Consider the following 8,530-nt stretch of genomic DNA (forward strand, 5'->3'; position numbering starts at 1 on the left):
ACATCCATCCTAACCCACCATGTTCTGACAGAGGTGGTCTGGGTAGTGCCTAGACTAACACCAGTGGTGGCAGGCACATCAGACCTCCAGCTGACAGGCAGGCAGTAAGAACTGGCAGCGACTTCAGCAACAGCCATCACCTGGGGCCTCTATCTGGAGCTACCCTGTGAAGACCAATGCTCTTGTCAGCAAAGAATCTTTTTTTTTTCTTTTTAAAGAAAGTTAAATAATACCTGAAACACTCAGAACAACAGATTTCATCAGTTCCAAACCCAGAGGAGCATATAAAGACATTCTTTCTGTATTTTCACATTGACTGCACTCTGTGACACACCCCAAGCCACTATCTTCAATTGTTAAAATTTTAATTTCGCCTACACAAGAGCTTTTTCACTTTTTCCAATATAGTTACAAAATACCTAATTTTAACAACCTGTGGTTATTCTTTAACTAAGACACTATCATAATACTGCTTTGCAATTCCTAACACTTTTTCACCCCCTGCCTCCTTAAAGATTCCGAGAAAACACTAAGGGTTACTAAAAAGACACCACCTTTCTGCTGTATTACTTGTATTTCTTCTCCTTTGAAGGCAAATATTGTTAACACCCTGGTCCTCAGTGTCACCAAATCAGTGCTCAGTTAAGATCAAATTAGTTTGTAATTGCTGTTGCTTTTATACCACTTCCTTTGCCAATGATAGTACCTCCCGAAAAAGGTCTGCTACCTGCTCATTCAAACTTAACACTTTAGCCAAAAACTTCACAAAAAAAAAAAAACCCTGTAAAGTGGAAGACACGTTTTGTGAAGGCTTGACAAGCTGGCTTGCATGGTTCTGAGCTGCCTGGCTCTTGTAACACCACACTTAGAGGTTACGTATCTGGAAGGAATGCAGTTCATTCTCTCATAAGCCTCAGTATCTATCTTTGAAAAAAAAAAATAAAGCAGAAAAAAAGAAGGCAACAGCTCCTCAAAAAGCAAAAACAGTGGACGTTGGAAAGGGACAAAACTCCTGTTTTAGAATTGCAAATTTTGTGTTTCCTCGGCGCCAAACCAAAACCAAATAAAAGTAACCATTTAAACTGGAAAATTATTTCCCTACATTTGGATAACTCAGAAATGGCAAATATTTCATGCACCTTTCTAGGCTGCCAGAACAACTACAAGAAACTTAAAGACTAAAAAGAAGTGTTCAATCCCACCTAATAAGAAGAGCAGTTCTTGGAATGAAAACTATCACTCAAGCCCAGCTATGTTATAAAGTCAGAAGAATAACCCTCAAATGACTTTTTATCATTTACGACTGCACAGGAAGCTTGCATTAGGCAGTGGAGAACAGGGCATGTCTCGTTTTGCAAAAGTAGCTGACAGCGCCAAAACCTGCAGCGATGACTGTAAGGATACATTCCGAAAAACAAGCCCCTTCGATTTCATGTAGAAAATTGAACATTGTAACTGTTATTCCCTGTTTCTGGTTCGTGTGACAGCCGTGGTATCGAGAAGCAGTTGCGAAGGTGCCAACACGTGGAGCGGCAGCAGGCACAGCGTAGCGCTCGGTAGAGCCTGGGGGCCGCTGCTGGGCGATGACACCGCGCCCATGTCCCCGCACCCCCGGTGACATGGGCACACAGGTACTTCTACACGCACGTGGGCAGCGCGGACAGCTCGGGAGCCCTGCCACAGGCGGCAGCCGCCGCCGCCCCGTCCGCTCCCGCCGCCGCTCTGGGCCTGACGCCAAGCACACGGGAGGCCCGCGGTCTTCATCCCGGTGCAGGGCTGCCAGAGGCGCCTCGGCGCCGCCACCCGACTCGTCCGCCACGGGCGGTGCGGGGGCCGGTCGCCCCCCTGCTGCCCGAGGGCCCGCGGCCGCCGCTCCCCCGCGCCCCTCGCCGGTGGCGCTGCCCGGGCCGGGCGGCCGCACGTACCTGGCGCTGGCGCCGTCGCCGGCGGAGCGGGGCGCGCGCGGCGCCGTCACGGGGAGCGCGCGGCCGCTCCGGGCCTAGTGCCGCGCGCGGCTCCGCCCGCCCCCTGCCGGCTCCACTTCCGGGGTCCGCGCGCGGTGACGTAAGCGCCCGGGGGCGCGGCGGGGAACCCGGAAGTGGAGCGCGAGGGCGGTGGCCTCGTCCTCGCGGCTCCTGCGCCCTCGCGCCGCCCCCCCCGAAAGGCGCGCGGGAGGGGGCGCAGCGCTGAGGGGCGGCCTGGGGACGGGCGGAGCTTGTCGGGGTGCTGCCAGGAACCGCGTGTTTGAGGAGCTCGGTCGGAATAAAGTCACCAGGAGGGCGGCGGGCTGCCGGCAGCGCTGACAGGGACTAGGCGAGTACCGGCATCTAGGTCTCGGGCTGTTGCTCGAGTGCTGGTAGATCATACTCGGAAGGTCGTGTTTCCACTCCCAGCTTTCCATTTTGATCACGTAGGAGTTTATAAAAAGAAAAGACGATAAAATTTTTCATGTTTGACGTTTCGGGCATCTGCAAAATTATATGAGGACTGTGTTGGGTTGGCCTACAGTAAAACACTGATCGCCACAAGCAGTCCCAACGCTTTCGTACTTGCGTAGCGAGAAGCGCCTTGAGTTTGATTTCAAGGATACTGTGTCTTCTTCCTTTGAAAAGCTCTCCAGATTTGCTCAGATGACTGCTGACAATCGGCATCATGCAAATGCTGTCATGGTTCTGCCTGCACAGGATGGTCGTGAGGTGTTCCTGTGCCAAGGACATCTGAAAACTTCCACATACCGCATGTGCAGCTGAAATGTTTCATCCCCTCTTATATCCCAGTCACGAATGGTGGCAAAATTCAGCAAACTAGACCCATGGACAGGTAGGTCTATGTGGGAGAAGCATTTTTCATCAAGGTCTCTCCCAGCTGCTCTCTTTGTAACGACCTAAAGCAGCAGCCTTGTATTTTTGCTCTCAGTGCAATAGTTTGTGTAGGAAGGAACCTTTAAAAGCCATCTAGTCCAAACCCCTCTGCAGCAAGTAGGGACATCTTCACACGGATGGAGTTGCTCAGATCCCTGTCCAAACTGACCTTGAATGTTTCCAAGGATGGGACACCTACAACCCTTCTGGGCAATGGGTTTTGTCATTTTCTTCAACACCTAAGGAAGGAGTAAGTGAAATAATTTTCTTCTTCAGTGCAGAAGATAATATAATGTATGTATTTCCCATGTTAGAAAAAAGTAGCACTTAGATGTCTTTTGGTGAGATATTAGGGATGCTATTGATATAAGCAATCCATTTAAAGTTCCTTCCATCTTTTTTTGCAAGTACTGCTAAGGTGCAAAATGAATAAGGTTAGTACTAGACTCACATTAAAAGTAGTCAATTTTTTTTTATTGGGGTCTTAATCTGATTCACCATCATTCTCCATCTCTTGCAGTACCCACAAAAAAAAAAAGGCCCACATCCCAAACCATAACAAAAATAAACCCATAGAATATAGGAGTCTAGATCAAATTTCAGGGACAGTCAGTGTTTCTGATCTTGATACTGCCTTTTGTATTTAGAGGTCCAGGGATGGATTTAAGGAGGGCAGCTTTATCAAATCAAGTCGTGAGGACGTTGTGGGTTTGGAGATGTTTGACCCACAAAGAGGTGTTGACCAGGTGTTTGAAGCTTTTCAAAGCTCTACAAAGAGGAAGCAGTTTGAATGGGCAAGTTTCTAAGATTCATAGGACTGACCCCAGTATTTCAAAAATTCCCAAATATCCAAATATCAGAGTGAAGAGGAACCAGAAGTAGTGTGTAAATAGCCTTTTGCTGGAAGCTGGGCTTTTATCTTCTGTTTGTGTGTAGAACTGTGTCGTTCTGGTATCTTCATAGATTTCTGTGAGCTACAGTAATATGCTAATAGTACATAAAATAGTATATAAAATATATACTGTGTATTTAATATTAAATAGATAGTATATAAAATATATACTATATAGCTAATATTAAATATATTAAATAGTATATAAATATAGCATATAAAATATAAATAAATAATATACATGTATATATATATATGTGTATATATATATAAATATAAAAACTATTGTATATAAAATATGCTAATAGTATCAAAAAACATCTGCATGCCTGTTGAATGCCAAGTTGGACATGGCTTTGAGCAGCTTAGTCTAGTGCAAGGTTCCCTGCCATGGCAGAGGGAATCATCACCAAATCATCTTTAAGGTCCCTTCCAGCCCAAACCATGTTATGAGTCTCTGATTCTATGCATGCCTGGTAAGGTTCTTAGCTCACTTTTTAGAAATACAAAGTTCAACCTGTGATGTAACACCACCCTGTCAGCTAGACCATGGCACTGCAGGGATGGTGACTTCACCACCTTCCTGGGAAGCCCATTCCAATGCCCCATCACTTTTTCTGTGAAGAAATTCTTCCTAATGTCCAGCCTAAACTCCATGTCCCAGTGCAGCTTTAGACTGCGTCGTTTTGTGCTGTTGCTGTTGCCTGGGACAAAGAACCGATCCCCTGGCTAAACCCTCCTTTCAGGAGTTGTAGTGAGTGAGAAGGTCTCCCTTGAGCCTCCTTTTCTCCAGGCTAAACACCCCCAGCTCCCTCAGCTGCTCCTCACAGGACTTGTGCTCCAGACCCTTCACCATCTCTGTTGTCCTCCTCTGCACACGCTCCAGCAGCTCAGCATCCTTCCCAAACTGAGGGCCCAGAACTGGACACAGCACTCCAGGTGTGGCCTTACCAGTGCTGAGTACAGGGGGAGAATGACCTCCCTGCTCCTGCTGGCCACACCATTCCTGACACAAGCCAGGGGCCAGTGGCCTTCTTGGCCACCAGGGCACACTGCTGGCAGTGCACTGCTGGCACTGTCCCCATCTGCCTGGGCACTGTCCAGCCACTGTGTCCCCAGCTTACAGTACGGCAGGGGATGGCCAAAGTGCAGGACCTCACAATGGGACTTGTTCAACCTGCTATCATTGGATTTGGCCCATCTATCCAGCCTGTCCAGGTCCCTCCAGAGCCCTCCTACCCTCCTGCAGATTGACACTCGCTCCCAGCTTGGTGTCATCTGCAAATTTGCTGATGGACTCAATCCCCTAATCCAGATCATCAGTAAAGATATTAAACAGGACTTGGCCCAGCACTGATTCCTGGGACATGACCAGTGACTGGTCTCCAACTGGATGTGGCACCATTCATGATCACTCCCTAAACCCACAGAAGGGTGCACCTGTTAGTTGTGTATCCAAGATTATTAAAACTGCTTTCATTTCAGTTCACAATTTAAGCAAAAACGTGATTTACTTACGTGGGGTAAGTGAAGGTAAGTTTGAAACACTCAGATGCAGTTTCATAAAACACCTTCAAAAACTCAGACTTTACCCATGCCTGCTAAACAGGGCTGCATTTAAAAAAATGTAGAGGAAAGAATGCGGTTTATGGAACAACATTCCCCTACAAAAAGTGTAAGTGACTATATAATTAAAACTATCTTGGGCTGCATTTAGTTAATTACTGTCAATGTCTCTAGTCTTAGAAGGCTACAGACCTAGTTAAAAGTGATGAGTGAATTCAACATTTGTTACCTTGTCCTCCATGGAAATAGATGGCTTTTGAGACTGTAAAGGAAATGTAAGGAATATGACAAGGATAAAACACATGTGCGTAACACATCCTTTTTGTATTAATTCTTTCCAAATAAGCTGGATTGAACCAAATCATATTCGGTTGTCATTACTCTCTTTGGAATGACCAGTTACTCCATACTAAGCAGATATGAATGGAAAGTATGATAGCCTGGTTTTCGCTGGGAAAGAGTTAATTTTCACCTTAGCTGGTACAGTGCTGTTTTGCTTGTAGTATGTGAAGCATGTGGATGACATACTGGTATTTCAGTCATTGCTCAGTAGTGCTTACCTTACATCCAGGACTTTGCAGTTTCTCATGCTCTGCCAGCAAGGAAGTACACAAGAAGTCATGAGAGGGCATGGCAAGAACATATTTCTCTAGTATGAGCTAGGCATCTCTCACTTGTTTGCCTGGACTTGTTCCCTAAAGGAGTCCTTTCTGTTACCATGCCTTTGTCCCCGTCACCCCCCAATATAAGTAATAAAACAAAGGCCTGAGACCTTGTTCCTTTCCCATGAGATAATCAGGAAATTGGATTTGAAAGAGAGGGCATTTCAAAGAGAAAAATTGTCAACTGCCAGTTATATGAAATAATGGCAACACTGCACTGAAAACAGCACAGAGGGCTAAAAATAACAAACCCAGAAACAAGACTCAGATTTTCAAGAAAACCACTAAAGCAGTAATACTTTGGAAGGAAGGGTACTGGGATGCACTGGGAATGTGGGATAAGCAAGCCAGCCAACTGATGAAGTCGCCAACTGACCTGGGCAAATGGCTCTGCCAGTGTCTGTCTGCATCATGGAAATGAGAAAAATTGCTCTAACTGAGGGATGCAGTCTGTGTGACAAAGCGTGCAGTTTTCAGTGCTGTCAGTATGAAAATATTTCTTTTAATTTAGAGGAAAAAATTATAACTCAAAACATATCAAAAAAGGAGAAGTTACTTTAAGACTTCATCATATCTAAAGAGAAGTACACCAAGGGGGTCAGGTATTTGTTGATGACAAGTGATCATAGTCAGTTCTTAGAGTAATGAATACTGCTTAATAAGGATTATTTCAGATGCCTGAAAAAAGTCATCTCATCTACTCAAAAACCAGAACAGAAAAGATGAATGAAAATATTGTGAATTAAACCGTTTTAAGCCTCAAAATGAGAGCTTCTGAAGTTTAATACTGTAGCTTAGGGAAAACAGGGAAGAAGCTCTTAAGGTCATAAATACATGCAGGATAAATAGAAAAACATGGGATTTGGTAATGGCTACTAAGAAAACTAGGAATTATTTCAAACTTAAGTGAGATAAGAGTCAAAGCATAAAAGGGAAAAAGCTGCAATAGGCACTGTTTTTTATCTACATTCTGCAATGCACTTTGTGAACTGTTCTTTGTTGTCCTAAATATTATTGTTTCTATTGATTTTATGTATATTTTTGTCTTTTCAAAAACTGCTTTCAATCAGAAGATTGAAAAAAAGAACTTCAATCAGCATGAAGACGCTCAAATAGAAAATTAGATAGGATGAGAAATTTGGAATGCAGAATATTCCTTGTCTATTTCTTTTTATTCTTTTTTTTCTTATACCACCTGCTCACAATTAAAACTTTATCTACTCCAGATAACACAGTAAAGATGGGCAGGATTTCAGAAGCAGCTGATCAATGATTGTAGCAAGTAGGATGTCTGACTGTAATAGCTATCCTGCGATGCAACTTTCATAAGCAGTTTTAGGGCCTCCTGTAGTGTTCAGTGTTTGTGGAACACCATGAAGTCCCAGCGTTTCTGCTTTCAGTATCTGGCACTCTGAGTTACTAGTGCTGTTGGTTCTCAGGCATAGTGCTGCTGGTTAAAGGCAAACCCTGTTTGCTAATCCTGGTAAACAGATCACAGCAGAGCCGTCTGAGTGTACTGAGACTGAGCACTTCTCATTTGCAGGGGTTGGATTTACATTTGCAATAAATGGGATGTGATCCAGTTTAGGAATAATTTTCTTTGACAAAAAGACTCAAAGGGTATCATACTGGAGAAGAATCATATTAAAAACTGCATTGTCATTTTGCTGGTCCTATGGACCATTCTGTGCCATCTACTTTATGAATATCACAAGGTACTATTTAGTGCTGAGCAATGTGTTTGCACAGTGCAGGTCTCCCTATGGAGCAACTTAAACCCAGCTCTTGTTAAACCCCAATCTGGAAAACAAATAATTTTTTTTTTAAATACTTTAATGTGTTTGTTTTAGTTAATGACAGTTCCTACTTCAAGATATTTGGAAAAAAAAAACAAACAAAAAAACCCCCATAGTCTTAGCAATGTCCCTTCTGAATCAAAGCTCAAAAGAAAAGAGAGTGTGAGAAAAAAAAAATTTTCCTTAGATTTGCCTTTGCTGTTCCTTTTCATTTGCTCTTTTGGCTTGACATAGATGGAATAGGCTTTTTGTGAACAATTTTCAGTGCATAAATACAGATAATGCATTTAATAAAAAATAAAAATATGTTCATTTTCTTGACAAAAATAATGTTTTACCTTTTCCAAAATACTTTTCACAATAGTTGAACTAGAAACTTGGGGAAAAAAAGTGAAATTCTGAAAACTCATTAAAAAACAACACTGTCATTGAGTGCTCTGCAGGGCTGGAAAACTTCTCTTTTGGCTTTAAAGGTTTCTTATTTCAAAATTCTTATTTAACTTGTTGTTTACACTCTGAATCTGTTTCTTACATCCTATTCCTGGATAATTTATTTTGGTTCCTGCTATTATGCCAAAAGTATGATATATAAATATTCTTAAATTCATCTTCAGCAGTTTTTGCTGAAAGTTGAACATACATAAATCTGTTGTGACATTCACTCTTATGCTTCATTATATGTTCTCAAGAGTTTTTACAGTCTTTTATGTCTTTGTTTTTCACTTACTGCTTTTGCATTTGTTGTAAAGATTA

The 8,530-nt window shown here is 43.2% G+C and overlaps 1 protein-coding gene across 5 annotated transcripts in view; it reads right to left on the reverse strand.

Moving 5' to 3' along the window:
* The window catches only part of ARB2A (ARB2 cotranscriptional regulator A), a 258,055-nt gene extending 255,981 nt beyond the window's left edge, over nt 1-2,074 (reverse strand). For 3 of the 5 annotated variants that reach the window (XR_015280929.1, XM_086869013.1, XM_086869012.1), the window contains exon 1: nt 1,926-2,064. The gene's annotated coding sequence lies outside the window, so the exon portion shown is untranslated. Of the gene's footprint in view, nt 1-18; nt 165-1,925 lie in introns of those variants that run through there. The other 2 variants (XM_086869011.1, XM_086869010.1) reach the window with 2 other exon arrangements.
* Between the last annotated feature and the right edge of the window lie 6,456 nt (nt 2,075-8,530).

This window comes from Cyanistes caeruleus, chromosome Z (genome assembly GCF_971803275.1).
Source record: "Cyanistes caeruleus chromosome Z, bCyaCae1.hap1.1, whole genome shotgun sequence".
Lineage (NCBI taxonomy): Eukaryota > Metazoa > Chordata > Aves > Passeriformes > Paridae > Cyanistes > Cyanistes caeruleus.